The sequence below is a fragment of the Delphinus delphis genome, chromosome 13 (assembly GCF_949987515.2).
Source record: "Delphinus delphis chromosome 13, mDelDel1.2, whole genome shotgun sequence".
Lineage (NCBI taxonomy): Eukaryota > Metazoa > Chordata > Mammalia > Artiodactyla > Delphinidae > Delphinus > Delphinus delphis.
Window position 1 is genome coordinate 33,836,272 of NC_082695.1, and position 13,559 is coordinate 33,849,830.

Below are 13,559 nucleotides of genomic sequence, written 5' to 3' on the forward strand. Positions count from 1 at the left end.
CTCCATCTCAATGCTAAGACCCAGCTCCACTCAACGAGCAGCAAGCTACAGTGCTGGACACTCTATGCCACACGACTAGCAAGACAGGAACACAACCACACACATTAGCAGAGATGCTGCCTAAAATCATAAGTTCACAGACACCCAAAAACACACCACCAGACGCGGTCCTGCCCACCAGAAAGACAAGATCCAGCCTCATCCACCAGAACACAGGCAGCAGTCTCCTCCACCAGGAAGCCTACACAACCCACTGAACCAATCTTACCCATTGGGGGCAGACACAAAAAGAACAGGAACTACGAACCTGCAGCCTGTGAAAAGGAGACTCCAAACACAGGAAGTTAAGCAAAATGACAGACAAATACACAGCAGATGAAGGAGCAAGGTAAAAACCCACCAGACCAAACAAATGAAGAAGAAATAGGCAGTCTACCTGGAAAAGAATTCAGAGTAATGATAATAAAGATGATCCAAAATCTTAGGAAACAGAATGGAGAAAATACAAGAGACATTTAACAAGGACCTAGAAGAACTAAAGAGCCAACAAACAATGATGAGCAACAGAATAAATGAAATTAACAATTCTCTAGGAGGAATCAATAGCAGAAGAACGGATAAGTGACCTGGAAGATAAAATAGTGGAAATAACTACTGCAGAGCAGAATAAAGAAGAAAGAATGAAAAGAATTGAGGACAGTTTCAGAGACCTGGGGGACAACATTAAACACAGCAACATTCGAATTATAGGGGTCCCAGAAAAAGAAGAGGAAAAAAATGGGACTGAGGAAATATTTGAAGAGATTATAGTTGAAAACTATTCTAATATGGGAAAGGAAATAATCAAGTCCAGGAAACACAGAGAGTCCCATACAGGATAAATCCAAGGAGAAACATGCCAAAACACATTATCAATCAAACTAGCAAAAATTAAATACAAAGAAAAAATATTAAAAGCAGCAAGGGAAAAGCAACAAATAACATACAAGGGAATCCCCATAAGCTTAACAGCTGATCTTTCAGCAGAAACTCTGCAAGCCAGAAGGGACTGGCAGGACATATTTAAAGTGATGAAAGGGAAAAACCTACAGCCAAGATTACTCTACCCAGCAAGGATCTTATTCAGATTCAACAGAGCAATTAAAACCTTAACAGACAACCAAAAGCTAAGAGAATTCAGCACCAGCAAACCAGCTTTACAACAAATGCTAAAGGAACTTCACAAGAGAAGGAAAAGACCTACAATAACAAACCCAAAACAATTAAGAAAATGGGAATAGGAACATACATATCGATAAGTACCTTAAATGTAAATGGACTAAATGCTCCAACCAAAAACATAGACTGGCTGAACTGATACAAAAACAAGACCTGTATATATGCTGTCTACAAGAGACCCACTTCAGACCTAGGGGCACATACGGACCGAAAGTGAACGGATGGAAAAAGATATTCCATGTAAATGGAAATCAGAAGAAAGCTGGAGTAGCAATTCTCATATCAGACAAAATAGACTTTAAAGACTATTACAAGAGACAAAGAAGGACACTACATAATGATCAAGGGATCAATTCAAGAAGAAGATACAACAACTGTAAATATTTATGCACCCAACATAGGAGCACCTCAATACATAAGCAAATGCTGACAGCCATAAAAGGGGAAACTGACAGTAACACGATAATAGTAGGGAACTTTAACACCCCACTTTCACCAACGGACAGATCAACCATAATGAAAATAAATAAGGAAACACAAGCTTTAAATGACGCATTAAACTAGATGTACCTAATTGATATTTATAGGACATTCCACCCAAAAACAACAGAATACACTTTCTTCTCAAGTGCTCATGGAACATTCTCCAGGATAGATCATATCTTGAGTCACAACTCAAGCCTTGGTAAATTTAAGAAAATTGAAAACACATCAAGTATCTTTTCCGACCACAACACTATGAGACTAGATATCAATTACAGGAAAAAATCTGTAAAAAATACAAACACATGGAGGCTAAACAATATACAACTAATTAACCAAGAGATCACTGAAGAAATCAAAGAGGAAATCAAAAAATACCTAGAAACAAATGACAATGAAAACACGACGGCATAAAATTCATGGGATGCAGCAAAAGCAGGTCTAAGAGGGAAGTTTATAGCAATAAAATCCTACCTCAAGAAACAAGAAACATCTCAAATAAACAATCTAACCTTACACCTAAAGCAATTAGAGAAAGAAAAACAAAAAAACCCCAAAGTTAGCAGAAGAAATCATAAAGATCAAATCAGAAATAAATGAAAAAGACATGAAGGCAATGATAGCAAAGATCAATAAAACTAAGAGCTGCTTTTTTGAGAAAATAAACAATTGATAAAACTTTAGCGAGACTCATCAAGAAAAAAAAGGGAGAAGACTCAAATCAACAGAATTAGAAATGAAAATGAAGTAACAAGTGATACTGCAGAAAAATAAAGGCTCGTGAGAGATTACCACAAGCAACTATATGCCAATAAAATGGACAACCTAGAAGAAATGGACAAATTCTTAGAAAAGCACAACCTTCCAGGACTGAAGCAGGAAGAAAGAGAAATCATAAACAGAGCAATCACAAGCACTGAAATGGAAACTATGATTAAAAATCTTCCAACAAACAAAAACCCAGGACCAGATGGCTTCACAGGCAAATTCTATCAAACATTAAGGGAAGAGCTAACACCTATCCTTCTCAAACTCTTCCAAGATATAGCAGAAGGAGGAACACTCCCGAACTCATTCTACGAGGCCAGCATCACCCTGGTACCAAAACCAGACAAAGATAAACACAAAAATATCACTGATGAACATAGATGCAAAAATCCTCAACAAAATACTAGCAAACAAAATCCAAAAGCACATTAAACGGATCATACACCATGATCAAGTGGGATTTATCCCAGGAATGCAAGGATTCTTCGATATATGCAAATCAATGTGATACACCATATTAACAAATTGAAGGATAAAACCCATATGATAATCTCACAGAAAAAGCTTTTGACAAAATTCAACACCCATTTATGATTTTAAAAACTCTCCAGAAAATAGGCAAAGAGGGAGCTTACCTCAACATAGTACAGGCCATATATGACAAACCCACAGCCAACATTGTTCTCAATGGTGAAAAACTGAAACCATTTCCACTAAGATCAGGAATAAGACAAGGTTGCCCACTCTCACCACTCTTATTCAACATAGTTTTGGAAGGTTTACCCACAGCAATCAGAGAAGAAAAAGAACGGAAAAGAAGAAGTAAAGCTGTCACTGTTTGCAGATGACATGATACTATACAAAGAGAATCCTAAAGATGCTACCAGAAAACTACTAGAGCTAGTCAATGACTTTGGTAAAATAGCAGGATACAAAATTAATGCACAGAAATCTCTTACACTCCTATACACTAATGAGGAAAAATCTGAAAGAGAAATTTAAAAAACACTCCCACATTTACCACTGCAACAAAAAGAATAAAATACCTAGGAATAAAGCTACCTAAGGAGACAAAAGACCTACATGCAGAAAACTATAAGACAGTGATGAAAAAAATTAAACAGGATACAGACAGTTGGAGAGATATACCATGTTCTTGGATTGGAAGAATCAACATTGTGAAAATGACTCTACTACCCAAAGCAATCTACAGATTCAATGCAATCCCTATCAAACTACCAATGGCATTTTTCACAGACCTACAACAAAAAATTTCACAATTTATATGGAAACACAAAAGACCCCGAATAGCCAAAGCAATCTCAAGAAAAAAATGGAGCTGGAGGACTCAGGCTCCCTGACTTCAGACTATACCTCAAAGCTACGGTAATCAAGACAGTGGGGTACTGGCACAAACACAGAATTATAGATCAATGGAACAGGATAGAAAGCCCTGAGATAGGGCTTCCCTGGTGGCATAGTGGTTGAGAGTCCGCCTGCCAATGCAGGGGACACAGGTTCGTGCCCCGATCTGGGAAGATCCCACATGCCACAGAGCAGCTAGGCCCATGAGCCATTTCCACTGGGCCTGCGCGTCCAGAGCCTGTGCTCCGCCACAGGAGAGGCCACAACAGTGAGAGGCCCGCATACTGCAAAAAAAAAACCAAAAAAAAACAGAAAGCCCAGAGAAAAACCCATGCACATATGGTCACCTTATTTTGATAAAGGAAGCAAGAATACACAATGGAGAAAAGACAACCTCTTCAATAAGTGGTGCTGGGAAAACTGGACAGCTGCATGTAAGAGAATGAAATTAGAACATTTCCTAACACCATACACAAAAATCAACTCAAAATGGATTAAAGACCTAAATGTAAGGCCAGACACTATAAAATGCTTAGAGGGAAGCATAGGCAGAACACTCCATGACATAAATCACAGCAAGATCCTTTTTGACCCAATGCCTAGAGAAATGAAAATAAAAACAAAAATAAACCAATTGGACCTAATGAAACTTAAAAGCTTTTGTACAGCAAAGGAAATGATAAACAAGATTAAAAGACAACCCTCAGAATGGGAGAAAACATTTGCAAACGAAGCAACTGACAAAGGATTAATCTCCAAAATATACAAGGAGCTCATGCAGCTCAATAACAAAAAAACAAACAACCCAATCCAAAAATGGGCAGAAGACCTAAATAGACATTTCTCCGAAGAAGATATACAGATTGCCAACAAACACATGAAAGGATGCTCAACATCACTAATCATTAGAGAAATGCAAATCAAAACTACAATGAGGTATCACCTCACACCAGTCAGAATGAGCATCAACCAAAAATCTACAAACAATAAATGCTGGAGAGGGTGTGGAGAAAAGGGAACCCTCTTGCACTGTTGGTGGGAATGTAAATTGATACAGCCACTATGGAGAACAATATGGAGGTTCCTTAAAAAACTAAAAATAGAACTACCATACAACCTAGCAATCCCACTATTGGGCATATACCCTGAGAAAACCATAATTCAAAAAGAGTCATGTCCCATAATGTTCATTGCATCACTATTTACAATAGCCAGGACATGGAAGCAACCTAAGTGTCCATCGACAGATGAATGGATAAAGAAGATGTGGCACATATATACAATGGAATATTACTCAGCCATGAAAAGAAACAAAATTGAGTTATTTGTCATGAGGTGGATGGATCTAGAGACTGTCATACAGAGTGAAGTAAGTCAGAAAGAGAAAAACAAATACCGTATGGTAACGCATATATATGGAATCTTAAAAAAAAGTGGTTCTGAAGAACCTCGGGGCCTGACAGGAATAAAGATGCAGGCGTAGAACATGGACTTGAGGACACAGGGAGGGGAAAAGTTAAGCTGGGACAAACTGAGAGAGTGGCATGGACATATATACACTACCAAACGTAAAATAGACAGCTAGTGGGAAGCAGCTGCATAGCACAGGGAGATCAGTACTTTGTGACCACCTACAGCCGTGGGAGGGAGGGGATATAGGGATAGATGTAGACGTACAGCTGATTCACTTTGTTATACAGCAGAAACTAACACAACAGTGGAAAGCAGTTATACTCCAATAAAGATGTTTAAAAATAAATAAATAACAAAAGGTGTATTTACTAGTAAAAACAAAAAGATACATTAAAAGGGTCATACACTGATCAAGTGGTATTTATTCCAGGAATGCAAGGATGGGTCAACATCTGCAAATTAATCAATGTGATACACATTAGCAGAATGAAACAAAAATCATATGATCATTTCAACAGAGACAGAAAAAGCGTTTGACAGAATTCAATATCCATTTATGATAAAAACTCTCAACACAGTGGGTATAGAGGAAACATACATGAACATAATAAAGGCCACGTATGATAAGCACACAGCTAATATAACAGTGAAAAAAGCTGAAAGATTTTTCTCTAAGATCAGGAAAAGACAAGGATGCCCACTCTCATCACTTACATTTAACGTAGTTTGTAAGTCCTAGCCAGAACAATTAGGCAAAAAAATCCCAATACATATAGGGTTGGAATGGAATCTCTAGAATAAATAGTCTAGGGCAATTAATGTAGTAAAACACTATATTTAAGAATTAAATAGAATTAATTTCAATAGAAAAAGTAAACACATATTAAAAAACCCTAAAGGCTCTATCAAAATCTGTTAGAACTTATAAATTCAGTAAAATTGCAGGATACAAAATCAATGTACAAAAATATGTTGCATTTCTGTACACTAGTAAGAAAGTAAGGATACAATGCCATTTACATTTACCTAAGAATAAATTTAACCAACGAGGTAAAAGACCTGTACACCAAAAATGATAAGATCTTGATGCAAGAACTTGAAGACAAAAATAAATGTGTGCTCATGGATTGAAAGAATTAATGTTAAAATGTTCATACTATTCAAAACAATCTGTGGAATCAATGCATTTCTTGGCCTCTAGGCTCTCACGGTCTAGCAGAAAAGACCAAGGCACACAGGAATGCCAGCGCAGTCAATAAGAGGTAAGTACAAAGGACTACAGATGCAGAGAGGAGTGAATAATTGTCTTCTGTCTAGAAGCTCAGGGAAGGCATTGTTCAGAGATTACATGTGAACCAGCCCTAAGGTGAGTGAGGTTTCTCCAGATGAACGTAGGGGGCAAGGCGTTCTAAAAGGAGCAGTACCATAAGGGCATATGGATGTGACAGACGCAAGGTGCATTCTGAGAGCAGTACCTAGATAATGGGACCATCTTTTGCTTGTGAAGAAATGACAGAGAGATGATACTGAAACAGAAGATGGGATCCAGATTTTAAGAGGCCTTGGGCATCACCTTGGAATTGTTCTTTTTCTGTAGTCACTGGGCACCATCCCAGGCTGCTTCTGGGGTGGGAGGTGAATCCTGTCATGATACAATTGTTTTAGAAAAATGAACTCTGGCAGGAGAAGGAAGAGAGACTGAGAAGAGAAGAATGTGGTGAAATGGTGGGGGGAGAGGGGCAGGAGCACAGCTGGGGGGCTGGAGGCTGCAGGCTGCCATCCTCCCCTCTAGGCCACCATGCAGCTGCCACATAACAGACTCTACAGCAAATCTGTAAAAGTCTTAGATGAAAACATAGGAAGAACATTCTTTGACATATATCACAGCAATGTCCCTTTTGATCCATCTCCTAGAGTAATGGAAATACAAATAAACAAGTGGGATGTAATTTGAAAATCTTTTGCACAGCAAAGGAAACCATAAACAAAACTAAAACACAACCCACAGAATGGGAGAAAATATTTGCAAATGATCCAACCGATGGGATTAATCTTCAAAATCTACAAACAGCTCATGCAGCTCAATATCAAAACGAGGGCTTCCCTGGTGGCGCAGTGGTTGAGAGTCCACCTGCTGATGCAGGGGACACGGGTTTGTGCCCCGGTCCAGGAAGATCCCACATGCCGCACAGCGGCTGGGCCCGTGAGCCATGGCCGCTGGGCCTGCGCGTCTGGAGCCTGTGCTCCGCAACGGGAGAGGCCACAACAGTGAGAGGCCTGCGTACTGCAAAAAATAAATAAATAAATAAAAATAAAAAATATATATCAAAACGAAAACAAGCAACCCAATCAGAAAATGGGCATAAGACCTAAATAGACATTTCTCCAAAGAAGACATACAGATGGCCAAGAGGCACATGAAAAGATGCTCAACATCACTAATTATTAGAGAAATTCAAATCAGAACTAAAATGCGATATCACCTCACACCAGTCAGAATGGCCATCATCAAAAAAATCTACAAACAATAAATGCTGGAGAGGGTACCAAGAAAAGGGAACTCTTCTACACTGTTGGCAGGAATGTAAATCAGTACAGCCACTACAGAGAACAATATGGAGGTTCCTTAAAAAACTAAAACCAGAACTACCATCTGACCCAGCAATCCCACTCCTGGGCATAAATCTGGAGCAGACCATGGTTCGAAAGGATACATGTATCCCCAGTGTTCACTGCAGCCTACTTACAGTAGCCAAGACGTGGAAGCAACCTAACTGTCCATTGACAGAGGAATGGATAAAGAAGATGGGGTATGTGTATACAATGGAATATTACTCAGCCATAAAAAAGAATGAAATAATGCCATTTGCAGCAATATGGATGGACCTGGAGATTATCATACTAACTGAAGTAAATCAGAGAAATACAAATGTTATATGATATTGCTTACGTGAAATCTTAAAAAGATACAAATGAACTTATTTACAGAACAGAAGCAGACACACAGACTTAGAAAACAAACGTATGGTTACCAAAGGGGAAAGGTTGGGGGGAGGGATAAATTACGAGGTTGGGATTAACATAGACACACTGCTATATATAAAATAGATAACCAACAAGGACCTACTGTGTAGCACGTGGAACTCTGCTCAATATTCTGTAATAACCTAAATGGGAAGAGAATTTGAAGAATAGAGACATGTATATGTGTAACTGAATCACTTTGCTGTAATCTGAAACTAACACAACATTGTTAATCAACTTTACCCCAATATAAAATAAAAATTTTGGACTTCCCTGGTGGCACAGTGGTTAAGAATCCGCCTGCCAGTGCAGAGGACATGGGTTCAAGGCCTGGTCCAGGAAGATTCCACATGCCGTGGAGCAGCTAAGCCACAACTACTGAGCCTGCACTGTAGAGCCTGCGAGCCACAACTACTGAAGCCCATGCACCTAGAGCCCGTGCTCCACAACAAGAGAAGACACTGCAATGAGAAGCCCATGCACCCCAACAAAGAGTAGCCCCTGCTCAACGCAACTTGAGAGAAGCCCGCGCACAGCAACGAAGATCCAATTCAGCCATAAATAAATAAATTTATTAAAAAATAAAATAAATTTTTTAAAAGAGGCTGCTGAAGACTTAAAACCTGAAGTATGAAGACTTAAATATGGGGGGTGGGGATTAAAGCTGAGTCATGCATGTGTAGGCAAGAAAGACTTTCCCTCTACTCTCCCATGTTCAATAGCTGGGTCTACGAAATAAACTAACAACACAAACTAACAGGAGAAAAAGTAATGCACTAACTTTTTTTTTTTTTTTAAACATCTTTACTGGAGTATAATTGCTGTACAATGGTGTGTTAGTTTCTGCTTTATAACAAAGTGAATCAGTTATACATATACATATGTCCCCATATCTCTTCCCCCTTGTGTCTCCCTCCCTCCCACCCTCCCTATCCCACCTCTCTAGGTGGTCACAACGCATCAAGCTGATCTCCCTGTGCTATGTGGCTGCTTCCCACTAGCTATCTATTTTACGTTTGGTAGTGTATATATGTCCATGCCACTCTCTCACTTCTTCCCAGCATACACTTCCCCCTCCCCATATCCTCCAGTCCATTCTCTAGCACGTCTGTGTCTTTATTCCCGTCTTGCCCCTAGGCTCTTCGTGACCTTTTTTTTTTTTTTTTAGATTCCATGTATATGTGTTAGCATACAGTATTTTTCTCTTTCTGACTTACTTCACTCTGTATGACAGACTCTAGGTCCATCCACCTCACCACAAATAACTCAATTTTGTTTCTTTTCATGGCTGAGTAATATTCCATTGTATACATGTGCCACATCTTCTTTATCCATTCATCTGTTGATGGACACTTAGGTCGCTTCCATGTCCTGGCTATTGTAAATAGAGCACAAATGCACTAACTTTTAATGTTATATCCAGGGGGGCATCACAGGGGGGAAAAAAGTGAATACCCAAAAGAGATGTGAGATTTGAGCATTTATATAGCATACTGTCTTAATAGGGGAAGTGGAAGGGGGATGTAGGCCACTTCAAGGAGAGTGAATGACTTTTTGGAAAGATGGATGGGGCCTTGGAAGGGTAGATGGGAGACATGATGGTTGTGACAGAGCTTGTCTGGCTGTGATGGGGACTTCTAGTGTCCTCTTCTATGTTAAGAGTCAGTCTTCCCTGGGTGATGAAACTCCCAGGAAGGGATGGATGAGAGTTGAGTTCCTTTGGGAGGATCTGTATGTCGGGGAATTCAGAGAAAACCTTTCCCTGCATTTGCATTTTTAGCTCGAAGTTAGCCTTACACCAATGAGGCATATTTTAGGGTGGCATATTCTGCCACCCTTCACATTCAATAAACAATTCTTAATTGTTGGGAAAGTCAAAGATGAATATGGCATGGTATTTGCCATTAGGACTTGGAGCAAGAATTTAGGGCTCTGATAAAAGGAGAAACATTAGCTTCAGAGTAGAATGAAGAGCCAGAGGCAGGGGTGTGTGTGACATTTTTGAAGCATGGTGATTTTAGATCTGTTTAGCCTGCACAAGGTGAAGGTTTAGGTAAGTGACAAGAGAGCACGTCTTTTCCAACCTGGCTCCACATTAGCTCCAAGGGGAACTTTACTGACTCGCCTACTTTCCAGGTGCTTCCTGGACATCTGTGTTGAAAACAAATGACCAAGTAAAGACACCAATAGAACTTGATGCACAACTAGGGTTGAAAACTATTGGAACAGATCAGATATCAGGAACTGGATTATGGACGCTCTGAGTTTTAGAGAAGACAGTGAGCAGTGGATTGCTGTGGACCAGGCATGATGGAGGGGGATCCCTGTCCGAGTGGCTAAGCAGGGATGACAAGGAAGAAACGAGACACAAAGATACACTGATAGTCATAGAGGCGTGAACAGAAGGGAGAGAGTAGGCAAACAGAAGTCCGCTGCATCGTAAAGTCTTGAGAACATGCTGATATTCACTGCCCCACCCAGAGTACCCAGTATCTTGACTCACAGCATGAGAATGGAGTAGGTATTTGTTGAATAAATGACTGAATCAAGTAAATACATGGGGAAAAAACCCAGGAAAACTGAGGGGTTGTGGAATATGGTATCACCAAAACATAACTCAGAAGAATGAACGTTTAGAGGAAAAACCTGAATCCAATTTTAGACTTAGTAGGTTTAAGTAAACAGAGATGATGATACAGGTTCAAATGTTTGACAAGCCAGTGTACAAAAGGAAGCCATCGGGCTCCTAAGTTTCTGTAAGTTTCCATCACTCCCTCCTGTTTCGTTTGTATTTGACTAGGGAACTAAAATATGCATAATGTTTCGAACAGGCAAAATCTACACTGGGATCCACTGAGTGCCACTAGAGGGTCTGGTATCTGCTCTAGAGAAATCCTGATTGAATGACAAAGATGCTAAGAACAGTAAGTCACGATGGAGGAGCAAGGTGGGAAGAATGGAGCCCGTGAACCGCAGATATTCCAAAGTAGGGAAGGATTAAGGTTGTAGGGAATGTCTGTCTATATTTCAAAGCCACCTGCCAGCTTCCCACTCTGCCTCCGCAATCCAGCACACCCCACCCAACAACAAGCACGTGCGCGCACACACACACACACCCAATTGCTTGAGCAGTTAGAGACCCAAAGAGTCTGTTGAGCAGACTCTTGACTTTTTTGGAACCATAATACAGAAAGAAATGCCTGAGGCAAAAGGTTAATGCACCGTCAGAAATCACTGCCACCTTCCATTTATGCAAGCTCAACGCTAACGTTTTAACTTCAAAAATATGCCCCATTATTTCCAGCTTGATCTCTTAGTGATTTTATGTAGGTTATTTTGATGAAAGCTGAAAATCTTTCCCACGCTGGTTGTCCTATACTGTGTAGCCAAAATTAATAGACCAGAAACACCTTCCTTTTAGTGACTCACTCTTTTTCCTTTTCTGACTCATATGGTTTACCTTTTTTTGTTTTTTTCACAGTAGGGATCAGTGAGTATTCTGGTAATCTAATTGATCTATATTTCAGGGCTAACAACAGAACATTAACATTGGCTGAGGGCAGGACTTGGAGAATATTCACGTTACCTTCTGCGAAGAACAGGCTAACAAGGCTAGAAGGGAAAAAGGGGTTACTGAGGAGGAGGGAAGTCCTCCTAGCTTTTCACTATTAACCTACCTGCTCCATCCATGATACCCAGGAAACAAGACAAAAAGATTCAAAAAATATTAATACCATAGAGAGGAAAATAGTTTCAATTACCTCAAGTCCATTGATCCTTCTTTAATGATGAAAGAAGCAGCATCTGAAACAGAGAACACAAAAGTGGCTCAGAAATAGAAAGCTGCCTCTCTCTCCAAAGTCAATGTGACAAATCTTGCTTAAGGCAGACAAGTCTACTTATTTGAACCATACCACTCGAGCCATATATAAGAATTCTTTAATTATGATATGACCTTAAGTTAAATACCCTGGAATTTCTGTGGATTCCTCAAAATTCATCCAGAATATTCAATGCTCTTAAGCTCTTAAATCATCCGCCAGGACTCCAATCAGGCTGTCAGTTCTTTGAACTTCTCCACCTTTAGACCCTGTTACCCAGTCCTTGCTGGACTTCCTTCCCAGAGCCTGAGGCTGTGCCAGCACCGGCACCCACACCGAACACAGACGCACCCACGCGGAACACAGATGCACCCACACACCCTTTAACTGTGAACAAATGAAGATGAAAGCATTGATGAAACTGGAAGAGCTAATGACCCATTCCAGTGTCTGCTGGCTGGTCCCTGTCCTCCTGTTGGGAATTTTGTCTGTATCTCTGACATCCCTCTCTCCAACCTCTTTGCCTCTCTTCTTCTCTCCTCTATTAAAACAGCAACAGATTTGATACCATCAGTTTGTCTTTGATAGAAACACATTCACACAAAATGTCATGTCTTTCAAACGTTCACATTGGATGCCTGTTTGTGTCAATATCTGTAAAATGAAATTATTTTTTCAAGTTGAAAGAGTTTCTAAGCTGAACATTAAGCAGGGATAACTTAAATGCCCTGAAGATAAATCTGCTTCCAATCTTAACCTGCCTGAACAAGGAGAAAATGTACCCCCTAAGAACTTTCTTTTTTTTTTTTTTTTTTTTATCTCTTAAGAGTCATTGTGAAGACCCATATATATGCTGTCTACAAGAGACCCACTTCAGACCTAGAGACACATACAGACTGAAAGTAAGGGGATGGAAAAAGATATTCCATGCAAATGGAAACCAAAAGAAAGCTGGAGTAGCAATTCTCATATCAGACAAAATAGACTTTAAAGACTATTAGAAAAGACAAAGAAGGACACTACATAATGATCAAGGGATCGATCCAAGAAGATATAACAATTGTAAATATTTATGCACCCAACATAGGAGCACCTCAATACATAAGGCAAATACTAACAGCCATAAAAGGGGAAATCGACAGTAACACATTCATAGTAGGGGACTTTAACACCCCACTTTTACCAAAGGACAGATCATCCAAAATGAAAATCAATAAGGAAACACAAACTTTAAATGATACATTAAACAAGATGGACTTAATTGATATTTATAGGACATTCCATCCAAAAACAACAATACATATTTTCCTCAAGTGCTCATGGAACATTCTCCAGGATAGATCATATCTTGGGTCACAAATAAAGCCTTGGTAAATTTAAGGAAATTGAAATTGTATCAAGTATCTTTTCCGACCACAACGCTGTGAGACTAGATATCAATTACAGGAAAAGATCTGTAAAAAATAC

At 39.6% G+C, this 13,559-nt stretch overlaps 1 long non-coding RNA gene across 1 annotated transcript in view; it reads right to left on the reverse strand.

The window, feature by feature from the left end:
* Positions 1-13,559, reverse strand: part of LOC132436583 (uncharacterized) — a 48,576-nt gene that overhangs the window by 19,912 nt on the left and 15,105 nt on the right. The window contains exon 2 of the long non-coding RNA XR_009521813.1: positions 12,033-12,075. This is a non-coding gene — a long non-coding RNA (uncharacterized lncRNA). The remainder of the gene's footprint in view (positions 1-12,032; positions 12,076-13,559) is intronic.